The following is a 12,075-nucleotide window of genomic DNA, read 5'->3' as shown; positions in this document are numbered from 1 at the left end:
TCAATCCCCAGTTTAAAAAAAAAAAAAAAATCCCTTTTCTGTTGACTATCAAATAATCCCTTTTTCAGTAAAAAAGATTTTTACATTTAGTTGAAGCAAAGTAGATTTTTGACATCAGACACAGAAATAAGATCCATTTAACAGCTTGGAAGGATAAGGAGGAATGAATCACATTGCTGATTAGAGAATCATATATACTCCCTGGGGGCAGTGGCCCACGTCTATAATCCCAGCAGTTCAGGAGGTTGAGGCAGCAAGATTACAAGTTCAAAGCCAGCCTCAGCAATTTAGGCCCTAAGAAACTTAGCAAGACCCTGTCTCAAATACAAAAAAGAGCTGGGGATGTAGCTCAGTGGTTAAGTGACCCTGGGTTCAATTCCCAGTACCAAAAAGAAAAAGGAAAAAAACAAACCAAAAGAAAACTCCACCAAAATATATACATTTTAATAAATATCTTTATATTACTCATGGATATAGAAGGCATCAAACATTGTATTTTAAATATTTAGAGACAAACATCTCAATTGGTTACCAGACCGGGAAAAAAATGTTACCAAATTTTAAAGATATACTTACTAACATCAAGTTCAGATTAACTTATTTGTCATAGTTATACTAAAGTCACATGAATCAGAAGGCATTTGGGCTAATTTAACAGATTTTAAGTTATGTGCTTACTTATCTATAAGCTAATTTGATACTGAGCAAACAAATAAACAAGATATAAGCATATAAACACATAGGTACACACAAAAAATCTCAAACCTTAGATTTATCATTTGATAGTTTTTTTTTTGGGGGGGGGCATGGTACTGGGGATTGAAACCAGAGGTGCTTTATCACTGAGCTATAGCCTCAGCCCTTTTTATTTTTTATTTAAGACAAGGTTTCACAAAGTTGCTTAGGGTCTCCGTAAATTGCTGAGGTTGTCCTTGAATTTGAGATCCTCCTGCCTCAGCCTTCCTAGTCACTGAGATTATAGGCATGTGCCACCCACCATACCCAGCTCATTAGATAGTTTTAAAAGCCATACTGTGGGCTGGGGGTATAGCTCAGTGGAAGAGTGTTTGCCTAGCATGTATGAGGCACTGGGTCGATCCTCAGCACCACATAAAAATAAATACATAAATACAGGTATTGTGTTCATCTACTACTAAAAATATTTTTTAAATAAATAAATAATTAAAAGCCATACTGTAAGCCAGGCACAGTACATGCCTAGAATCCCAGCAGTTTGAGAGGCTGATTAACAGGAGGATCATGAGTTCAAAGCTAGCCTCAGCAATGGTGAGGCACTAAGCAACTCAGTGAGACCCTGTCTCTAATAAAGTACAAAATAGGGGTGGGGATGTGGCTCAGTGGTCGAGTGTCCCTGAGTTCAATCTCCAGTACCCCTCACCCAACAGCCATACTGTATGATGCCAGGAGCCATGGCACATGCCTTGCAATCCAAGCGACTCGGGGAGGTGGAAGGTGGGCTGAGGCAGGAGGATCACAAGTTCAAAAGCTAGCCTCAGCAATTTAGCAAGTTCAAAAACAACTTAGGGAGACCTTGCCCCCAAATAAAAAAGGGCTGGGGATGTAGCTCAGTGGTTAAGCACCCCTGGGTTCAATACACAATACCAAAAAAAAAAAAAAAATTAAAGATAAAAATAAAAGCCATACTGTTATCTGACATAGCTTTAAGCAGTCTGTAAATCTTAAATTTGCTTCAGTTGAGGCCAGATAGAACATTTATGTCACAGAGACTCAGGCTAGCAAACCTTGAACACTTTTTCTTTCTTTTTTTTTTTTTAAGAGAGACTCAAAAACTTTAAAGAAGACAAAACAAAACAAAAGTATATAATTTAATTGTGCAAAATCAAAAAGTGAATTCATCAGAAGGAAAGTCTATGAGCTCAAAACAAAGTAATCACAGATAAATTTTGTTCATATTTTTGATAGAAGCTCATCTGATGGCTGAAGTCATGCTTGGGAAATGTAATTCCCTATCTTACGCAGATAAATCCATTGTTATAGTTATCAGAATTTAGCCTGTTAATCCAACTGTCAGATTAACAAACATATAAAACAGTTGTATTAAATCAGTGTGCACTTTTAGATATAAAGGACATGTTATAATGTTTTCTTTCCAACTGAACCCAAACTCAAAATGAGTTTCCAAACAAACCATCACAATTGTTGGGATTTTTTTACCCTTTGAATGCCCTCATTGATTGGTAGCCTGAAACCAAATGGATTATTTAAATCCCAAGTGGCAGAGGGAGCTTCTTACTTCATATTAACTGGTACCACAAAATGGTCCACACAAGGTCCCAAAACCTCAGAGATAAAATTTTCAGAGTGTATCCTTATGTGACATCCACCAGGGGACTCCTCCGTTCCTTTGCTAATAAAGCATTTTTAGGTAGTTGAGGCTGCAGCAGGAAGGAAGGGAAAATTCCTTGGGATTTAAAATGTCTCTGGGCAGCTGCTGGGATTTTTTTTGCTGAAAAAAAAAACAAAAACCTTTCCTCTAGAGATTGCTGCGGCTTGAGCCATGTTATTCAAGCACAGGGTCCTTGCTCCTGGCTCCTCAAAACTCTTACTGTGGGGGACAGGCCTTACTGCTCATTGCTCCATTAAAAACTCTGGAGACAAGCTGGCAAGGAAAGAGGTTTATTGAAAGCCAGCTTTGAGGAAGCTGGATGAGAACCTTCTGTCTCAAATCTCCATCTCTGGGGGACTCCTGGGCATGCTAAGTTCTTAGAAGAGGAGGACTAGAGTGCAGTGGCGCATCCTGGTAACCCCAGGGATTTGGGAGGCCAAGGCAGGAAGAGTGCAAATTTGAGGCCAGCCTCAGCAATTTAGTGAGATCCTGCCCCAAAATGAAAAATAAAAAAAGGTCTGGGAAAGTAACTCAGGGGCAAAACACCCTGGGGTTCCATCCCTAATTAAAAGGGGGGGGGGCAGGGAGGGAGAGAAGAGGAAAGAAGAGGAGAGAAAAGAGAATGGGAGGCCCCAGTGGAACAAAAGACAGAAAATACACATATGTAGATTCAGTTAGCCAGACAACAGGCCAGTCTCTGCTTCCTTGGTGTCTCTATCCTCTGCAGAAGTTTTTCTTCTTATTATTATATTTTATTCTTTTAATTACAAAGGGGGTCTCTTTTGATCCACCATTCATCCTCACTCTTAATGAGTCCATGTTCTTGCCCCTATACTATAGGTTGGGTTGTTAAGGGTGTCAGAGTCTCCCTTAAGCAGCTGTCAGGAGAGCTGAGGGCAGAGGCCAGGAGCAGCCAGGTTAAGGTGGGAAAGCCTGAGGTGGAGAGGGAATAGGGAAGAGTCACATCGTTCCTGAGAGCTGAAGTGGGAATCCACTGGAGACACTGGAAGGGAGGCAGATGGCAGAGCATCAGAGGGAGCTGAGTAAAGTCAATACTAAGAAACAGCAATTTTTTGGTTTCTGGGTTTAGTTTTGTTTGTTTTTGTTTTTACAGTGCTGGAAATTGAACCCAGAGTCTTGCACATGCCAGGCAAGTGCCATATCACTGAGCTACATCCCCAGCCCAAGAAAGGCAGTTTTGAGACATTCTTAGCATTCTAGACTTGTGCCTTCTGGCCAGCCCAACACTGGCCTCCTCAAGTTCTCAGGACATTTGTCATTCATATCACTCCTCCTGCAAGCTCCTAAAACTGCTAGAGGGCTTCCTCCACCCCTGGGAGGGCAGGCTAAGACTACTGAGGAATCCATACTTTGGGGTGGCCCTCAATCAGATGGATTTGTCACATAAATACCCCAGCTTCCATGTAGGCAGGATGATTCTGAAGCATGCTCTATGCCATTTTTTGGAGGGGCCCCAGTGGGTTGGAACCCCCTGCTGCCAACAGGGGCTCATTCATGCACTTGTGTGGGCTTCTGCCCTTTCTCTGCCTCTATCTCACGCATCCATCAACAGTACCTGAGATTCCCTCTCAAATTACCTTCTTGACTTAAAATCCCTGTCTTCTGATCTGCTTCAGAAGGAACCCAAAGCAAGACAAGCTCCTTGGCCACATGTATAACCTCTGAACTCCCTAGAATAATGTTTTACGTGTACAGTCATGAGTGAGCTCCATAATGATGTTAGAAGAACAGTGGGCTGAATACAATGTTGTTTCCCAAGATGATAATGAAGCTGAAAAGTTCCTCTTGCTTGGTGGCCTAGTGACGCTGTAGCCTACACTCCCAGCACAATGCATTACTCACCTGTTCGTGGTGATGCTGGTGTGAAGAAACCTACTGCACATACAATTATAAACAGCACATAATACTTGATAATAAATGACTATGTTATTGTTTTATTTATTTATTATACTTTTTACAATTATTTTATTTTATTAGGGTTTTATAGTTGGGTTCATCTTTTACCATTATTTAAAAATGCACTCCTACTTATAGCACCAGCAGCCTCATACGTCTCCTGTTTGCCGCATCTCTTGATGGCTTCCAGAGGCCATGTCAAGTGATTGGCCTATACTGTCTAGGTTTGTGAAATACCCTCTATAATGCTTTCAAAGTGGTGAAATTGCCTAATGACACAGTTCTCTGAATGTCCCTGTTATTAAGTGACATGACTATATGAGATAAAATATAAAGGAAAAAAATCAATCATATTGAAGCATGATGAGGGACAAATTTGGAGTCTTTGAACCCCAAATCACACACCCATGGCTGTTAAGGTGCCTCATCCACTAGGCTTAGGGAGCTGGTCAGGAGTCCATGGAGGGGGCACATGGAGGCAGGAAGAGGAGACCTCAGCTCTCTACCAGGGACCCACTGTGGTAGGTTCTGAGAACATTTTCTTTCCTCAGTCATGTTGGTGATGGAACCCAGGGCCCTATGCATGCTAGGCAAGCATTTTACCACTGAGTCATATTCCTAACCCTAACCCTAACCCTAACCCTTCTGCATTGTGCTATTTTTTTTTTTGAGAGACAGAGTCTTGCTATGTTGTCCAGTCTAATCTTGAACTCCTGGGCTCAGTATTCCTGCCTCAGCCTCTTGAGAGCTGGGACTATAGGCATGTGCCACCAAACAGAGGGAGGAGGAATATTTTGAGAAGAAAAAACTGCAGGAGAGTAGGAGAGCCTTTGAGCTCTGCTTTAGGGAAGGTTGGTTTTTTTGGTGCCTCAGGCTGGGCCCAGGTGGGTTACCTTCTTATTAGCCACTTTCCTTGCTGCCCTTCCAAGTGAGCCCCTTACTCTATTGGCCTCAGATCTCCTTCTCCTTCTCCCTTACATGTGTGGCTTGTAAGGAATGCTGTTCACTGTTCAGGAGCAGCTGGATATTGAGATAACTCCCTCCCTGGAATGTAGAGAATGAAGAGGAAGAGAAGGGAGAAAGAGAGTCACAGTTAATGCCCCCTTGAAGTTATTCAATCAGGGTCTGGACAAGTTCCATGGAGTGAGGGGGGGTGGGTGCCGGTCTTAGTGAAGAGTTTGGGTCATGAGCATGTCCTCAGTGTGCAGTGACTGCTTCCGGCATTGGAAAGTGGTACCAAAGGCATGGCCCTTTGCAGCACTGTGCAGGTGGGACCCTGGGGAGCAGGATATTCAGAGATCTGCACTCCAGGGGTGCTTTCCCATTGCTTTGCCCATTGTTCTGCCTTATCCTTCAGGGGAGAGGTTCAGGAAGAATGTCACTTGCCCATGTTACCCCAAGGGGCTCTGGTGCTCAGCCCTCCTTATTCCTTTTGATAAGAGCTTCTTACAAACACCTTAGTTTAATAATTTTTCTGTAGTCATGCTCAAAGCATGCCCTTGTAACTCGAGATCATGAATATTGGTTATAAGAAACATTTGTCAACATTTTTGAAATACAAAAAGATATTTGTTCAGTTAAAATAGGAGATTGGAGGCTGATTTTATCCACCAGCCTGGTGAATATTAACCAGCCATCTGTGACCTTGATGATCTAATGCAACCCAGACGGTACTTGGATCCTGTGGAATGCTGCTCTTTGACAATTAAGGGAATTTAGTTAAAAGAGGATATTAAGTAAATTCCTCATTGAAAAATTATAAAAATTTTACTTTCTGGATTGCTACTGGAAATCTGAAAAGGTTCTTTCAGAAATTTCCTTAGTCAACCGCTCTGAGGCTAAGGTAGGAAGATTGCAAGTTCAAAGCCAGCAACTTAGCAAGACACTTAGCAAGACACTGCTGCAAAATAAACAAGGCTGGGGATATAGCTTGTTAAAGTCCCTGAATTTAATCCCTGGTACAAAAAAGAATGTTTTTTTTTTCCCTAAGTTTATTATATTTCTAGAAACCTCTTATAACTAATCTTCCAGAAGAAAAACATTTTTTCTCTATGTCCAATATCAAAGAAAACCTCCAAGTTATAAGTAGGTTTGGCCACTAATACCCACTAATCAACTCTGATGAAATCATTAGACCAAAAAAAAAAAAAAAAAAAAAAGCCACTGCTTATTGAGAGCTTACTCTGTATTATGCAGGATTAAGGTAAGTATTATTTTATTTGAGCCTTAAATTACCTTTAATTTCTCATCTAAAGCTTACTGATTTGAAAAATGATGAGTAAGCAATGTATTAAACAAAATCCCTATGATAAAGACAATGAGGAATCTCTTCTGTTTAAAAGAATTCTGCTATGATGGGTAATTTTCAAACGTAAACAAAAGCCCTGAGGAAAGAAAAACGAATCTTTCTGTATCCATCATAAAGCTTTAATTTTAATGTCTGCTCTAACTTGGTCATACTCACTTAATCTACCCCTACCATTTTTTTTTTTTTCTGGAGGTTTTTTTTTTTTTTTTTTTTTTTTTTTTGCTTTTGTACTGGGATTGAACCCAGGGACAAGGTCTCATTAAGTTGCTGAGGCTGTTCTTGAACTTGCAATCCTCTTGCCTCAGCATTCCCTACTTACTGAGATTAGAAGTATGTGCCACTACACTTGGCTACTGGAGATATTTCAAAACCAATTTCAGACATTATACCATCTCATCCATAAATTCTTCAGCATTACAACCAAGTCCCAGTAGGCTGAGAGTACAGTGCCAAAGCATAATTCATTAAAGAGATTCTATAAAGGTTTAAAATAGTACAATCTAAATTCACATTGTGGCAAATGTCTGCAATTGCTTAATCTACAAATTTGGAAGGACTGACTATATATTCTTCAAAGAATCCTCTGTGCACTTTATTTCCCTTAACTGAGGTTTTTTGTTGCTGTTGTTTGTTGGTACCAGAGATTGAACCCACAGGTGATTAACCACTGAACCACATCCCCAGTGTTTTTGTTTGTTTGTTTGTTTTGTTTTGTTTTTGAGACAGGGTCTTGATAAGTTGCTTAGGGCCTTGCTAAATTGCAGAGGCTGGCTTTGAACTTGTGATCCCTCTGCTTCAGCCTCCCAAGTCTCTGGGATTATAGATGTGCCCTATGGTGCCCAACTTTAACTGAGTTTTTGATAACAATCAGTGGGGGAAGGGAAGAGGGTTGACATTCAAATTTATATTTTTTGGCAAAAAATTAACAGTGCAAGTTATTCTTATTCTGATGAAGAGAAATCCATTAACCAGAAAGTAGTTTTGGCATCAGTGTAGAAAAACTGTATAGCCTAACAAGAATTCATGACACCCTATTTCTGCATAGGTAAGCAACATGAACTCTTGGCAAGATTCTCTGAGTGGAACGGTCTTTTCTTAGAATAGTGTCTCTTAAAAGTTGTTAGCCAGAGTGAAAGAAGCCAGGGCAAAAAAGAGTACTCACTGTACAATTTCATTTATATGAAACTCTAGAAAATGCAAACTAGTCTATTGAGATAGAAAGTTGCTTGGGAATGGAGATAGAAGTAGCAGGAGAGAAGGAATTTCAAAGGGCATGAGAAAACTTTGGGTGAGAGTTTGATGGATATATTCAGTACCTGACTGTGATGATGATTTTAGAGGCATATACATATTTCAAAATTTATCAAAGTGTACTCTTTAAATCTGAACAGTTTATTATATGTCAATTGCACCTCAAAAATATGTTTTCTTTGTTTTAAAATAATAGCCAAGGGGCAGAGTGGTGGAAAGCCTGAATATGTTATTCCAGAGGTATGTGCCTGTTGCTTCAGGTCCAGGTAATAAGTATAATCTTCAACATGAAGCAACAGGTCTGAGGACTGACAACCATAAGCACGCTAGCTAAGGAAACCATGTGTGTGTTTGTATGTTACTAGGGCTCAAACCCAGGGAGACTACACTCCGGAGCTACATTCCTAGCCATTTTAATTTTTTAAATTTTGAGACAGGGTCTTGCTAAGTTGCCCAAACTGGCCTTGAAATTTCGATCTTCCTACTCAGCCTTCCATATTGCTGGGATTACAGGTGCACTCCAGGGTACCTGGTACAAATTACCTTTTGTGTGTAGTGTCCTAAGGAGACTGAGACTGTAGATTGAAGTAATTAAGATCTTTTATTATCACAGCTTAGCCTAACATAATCAAGGGAGGGCAGAATCAGGAGGAAAGTTTATTTTCATTTCTCTCTATCCCTTTGAGCCCATTTTATGGAATTTCTTTTCCTGTTTGTATATCAAATTTAGAGCAGGTCTCTTGACATTTTTGGTTATTTGTAAGTAATATGGTCACTATACTTGCACACATATTTCTGTAATTAAATGGTCCATGTCATAGTAATGGTAAAAACTTCAAACTTTATTTAAATATGAAGCTTTTTCCCTTTCTTTGCTCAATTTACAGACCAGCTGCCCTCAGAGGGAACCGAGATGTGTGGTGAGTTCTCTCTTCCCACTTCGTGCTTTGTTGCGGAAACTGCTTTTGTTCCTCAGTACCCATTCTCCTCTTTTTTCTTACTAATAGAACTCTTCACTTTTCACTGGATTCTTGGCCACTATGAATGAACACTACCTTTACCAGCATCCTTTGCAGCTAGACACAGTTGCATCACTTTTGACCAACAGAATTGAAGTCAAATTGATAAGAGCAACCTTTGTTCTACCCTCAAATGGCTTGGGTGATGCTACCTTCCCTTTGTCCTCATCCACAGGTAGGCTAGGTTCCCAGCTGATGTGGAAAATTGATGTCAACCTTTCAAGTATAAAAAAGGAATGACAGGATTCTAGCGAAGATAGAAGGAACTGGGGTCCCCAAAACCATGGAGTCACTATATGCAGAGCAGGACTCCTTCTGCTGAAACTATGATGTGAGAAATAATTTTTACTTTTATGTAACATACAGTTTTCCAGCTGAGTGCGGTGGAGCACACTTGTAATCCCAGTGGCTGGGGTGGGGGTGGGGCTGAGGCAGGAGGAACACAAGTTCAAAGCCAGCCTTTGCAATTTAGCGGGACCCTGTCTCAAAATTTAAAAAGGGACAGGGATGTGGCTCAGTGGTTAAGTGCATCTGGATTCAATCCCTGGTGTACACACACACACACACACACACACACACACACACACGCAAAATTAACATACAGCTGTCTGCCCCCAGCAGCTGAACCAGTACCACCTATACAGGCTTATTTTGTGTATGTGCTTCTATCTTTCCTCCCCTATCTTGGCCTCTTCAGTGATGGATTGGTGAGAGGGAAGGGCCTGGAGAAGACTTCTCTGGGTAGAGCTCTTGTGAGGGGGCATCAGCACTCCCTGGGTTGGCAGGCAAAGCTGATTTTTCCTTTTATAAGACAACTTCTGGGATCGATCCTTCCTTCCTTCCTTTCTTTCTTTCTTATACCTTTGCTAGCAGTTCTCATTTGGTTTCTTGATGTAAGCAAATGTCTTTTCTTAGGCTAGTCAATCATATGTCTTTTTGCAGCTTCTAAGAATCTGACAATTCACTGCTCTTTAAAGACCCTTCAGGTGACACTTTTTTTTTTTTCCTTAAAGGGCTAATTAAAATTAGTTTCACACATTCCAGGCCAAGTGCTCTACCATGGAGCCACAACTCCAGACCCACAGGTGACACCTTTTGACTGGATCTAACATAATCCTGTGCCAGATCTCTTATACTGGTCCCACATCTGGTCCAGGAACCCAGGGAACTCTGGGAAGGCTGGCAGCACCTCAGCCCAGCGACTTCCCTTGTTCTACCATCAGGGGAGGATAGCTAGCATCTTGTTTTTTTTTTTTTTTTTTTTTTTTTTGCACTTCTAGATACAAGCCAGCCACCAGCTCACCATGTCCTCCAAATGCAGGGAATGCATATTAAACTCTCTGGGGGGTACCACTGAAGGCCTTTGCCCTAGACTTGAGATAAGGGAAATACTTGTCTTTGATTTTCTCAAGAGGCTGTAGAGCTTTCCTCTTCCTACTCCTGTCTATGGGTCCCTTCTCTCTGTGTGTGTCTCATCTCTCTTTCCCTTCCTCCCTTCCTTCCTGGCCTCATGCATACTGAACATACACTCTACCACTGAGCTATATCCCCAGTCCCTATGCACAGGTGTTTTACTACCTGAGGATTCTGGCTTCTTCCTTCATTATCCCCTTCTCTTCTATTTAGGAAGAGATTTAAACTTGAGGAGCTCATCTTAAGTAAGAGCCACTGTTTGATTCTCAGATACTAATCTTACTCCCCTGCCCTCTGTCTTCCAGGGCACAGCAGAGGAATTAGCATCCCCTGAAGCTCTAAACTGGCTTCACATTCTCTTTCTGTTTGAACTTCCAACCCAAGACTACATGCAGCAGGACTCCACTAACATCACCCCACCGCCACCTCCAACAGATCAGTGCTCTCATTCTAGTGGTAATAATTAGTCAGGGGAACAGATTCAAGATTGGATTACAAAATCGTAACCTGGGTATTCTTGGGTCTCACTCACCTATGGTGATGGGACCACCTTAAGGTAAGAACAGAAATTTCAGGGTTTTTTCTCAACACCTGCAAAATACCCTTCTTTGCTTATGTATTTCTGGGGATCTAGGGGAAGCCCTCCATGTGTTCCACACACACTGCAACTCCTGCTGAGCATCACCCCCATGTAACTTACGTGCAGGTTCCAAATCTGTGCTGGGAGGGGAATATCTGCCCAGTGGGAAAAGCCTTTCCCTTTCTTCAGTTTTCTACTTCATTAAAGGGCTGCCCAAGCACTGGCTCTGTGCTCAGGGTCTGGTGGAGCTTCCATGTGGACATTCAGCTTTCTCTTCGGTAAGCACAGAGGCAGGACAAGACTAGACATGGTGACAAGCAAGGCACACTTACTTTTTTATTCAACAAATGCTTCCCGGATTCCTCTTCCATGCTAGCCACATGGAGTACAAGATAAACATGGTCTCTGCACTCATAGAGTTTATGGTCTTGTGCAAGACCAAAAACAACACACACCCAAATTAAAAAAGCACTTAGGGTTTAATGTTCAAGACTTTGTTACTGGGTCAAGTTCATCATGCCTGGATGCTGCTTGTGCTTGGGTGAGTTTTTTGTGTAAAGCCTGTCAACTCTCAAACAAATAGACCCTGACAGCCAGCCTCACTGTGGGGAGGCAAATGTCCCTACCCCCTGCTGCTGGGCTGCTGGGGCCTAGTGCAGATTAACTCTTGCAGAGCTGAAGGTGTGGAGAATTTGTTTCAACACTCAGTGACAAGCAAACCAAAACACTTGACTTTGTCTCCAGGACAGCTCTTTATTCTCCGCCCTACACTATGGTTTCCAAACTCCCAGCAATTCCCAGCAGCAGAAAAATGGGTGGTGGAGACCAGCCAGGCATAACTATGATGACTTCACAAATACAAAAAGAGGCCAGGGATTTGCTCATCCTGGGGGAGCAGCAGGTGAAGGGAGCTCAGTGCAGGGATGTTGAGGAAATGGGAAACTCTGGGGGAAGGTTCTTCAAGGGAGGCTTCACCAAGGGGAAGGGGAAGGTAGAAGGTTGAAGAAGGAGTGCTAAGGGAGGTCTAGGAGGGATATTCTCTCAGGGTCCAGAGAAGCCCAAGGGCCTGGCAGGGTGGGGTATGGCAGGGAGCGACTGGTTCTTCACCAGACACTGCACTGTTTGGATTTTGATGTTGAAAACCTTGAGAACCAACCTTCCTTGGAGTTTCGTGTGTGTGTGTGTGTGTGTGTGTGTGTGTGTGTGTGTGTGTGTGTGC

General features: G+C 41.9%; 1 long non-coding RNA gene across 3 annotated transcripts in view; it reads left to right on the top strand.

Moving 5' to 3' along the window:
- Positions 1-11,346, top strand: part of LOC120888993 (uncharacterized) — a 66,584-nt gene extending 55,238 nt beyond the window's left edge. For 2 of the 3 annotated variants that reach the window (XR_013425299.1, XR_013425300.1), the window contains 3 exons: positions 8,732-8,764; positions 8,852-9,038; positions 10,582-11,346. This is a non-coding gene — a long non-coding RNA (uncharacterized LOC120888993). Of the gene's footprint in view, positions 1-8,731; positions 8,765-8,851; positions 9,195-10,581 lie in introns of all 3 variants that reach the window. The other variant, XR_013425298.1, reaches the window with a different exon arrangement.
- Positions 11,347-12,075: the final 729 nt, after the last annotated feature.

The sequence above is a fragment of the Ictidomys tridecemlineatus genome, chromosome 8 (assembly GCF_052094955.1).
Source record: "Ictidomys tridecemlineatus isolate mIctTri1 chromosome 8, mIctTri1.hap1, whole genome shotgun sequence".
Classification (NCBI taxonomy): Eukaryota; Metazoa; Chordata; class Mammalia; order Rodentia; family Sciuridae; genus Ictidomys; species Ictidomys tridecemlineatus.
The sequence above is the reverse complement of the archived record's forward strand: the minus strand, read 5'-3'. Positions and strand labels throughout refer to the sequence as shown.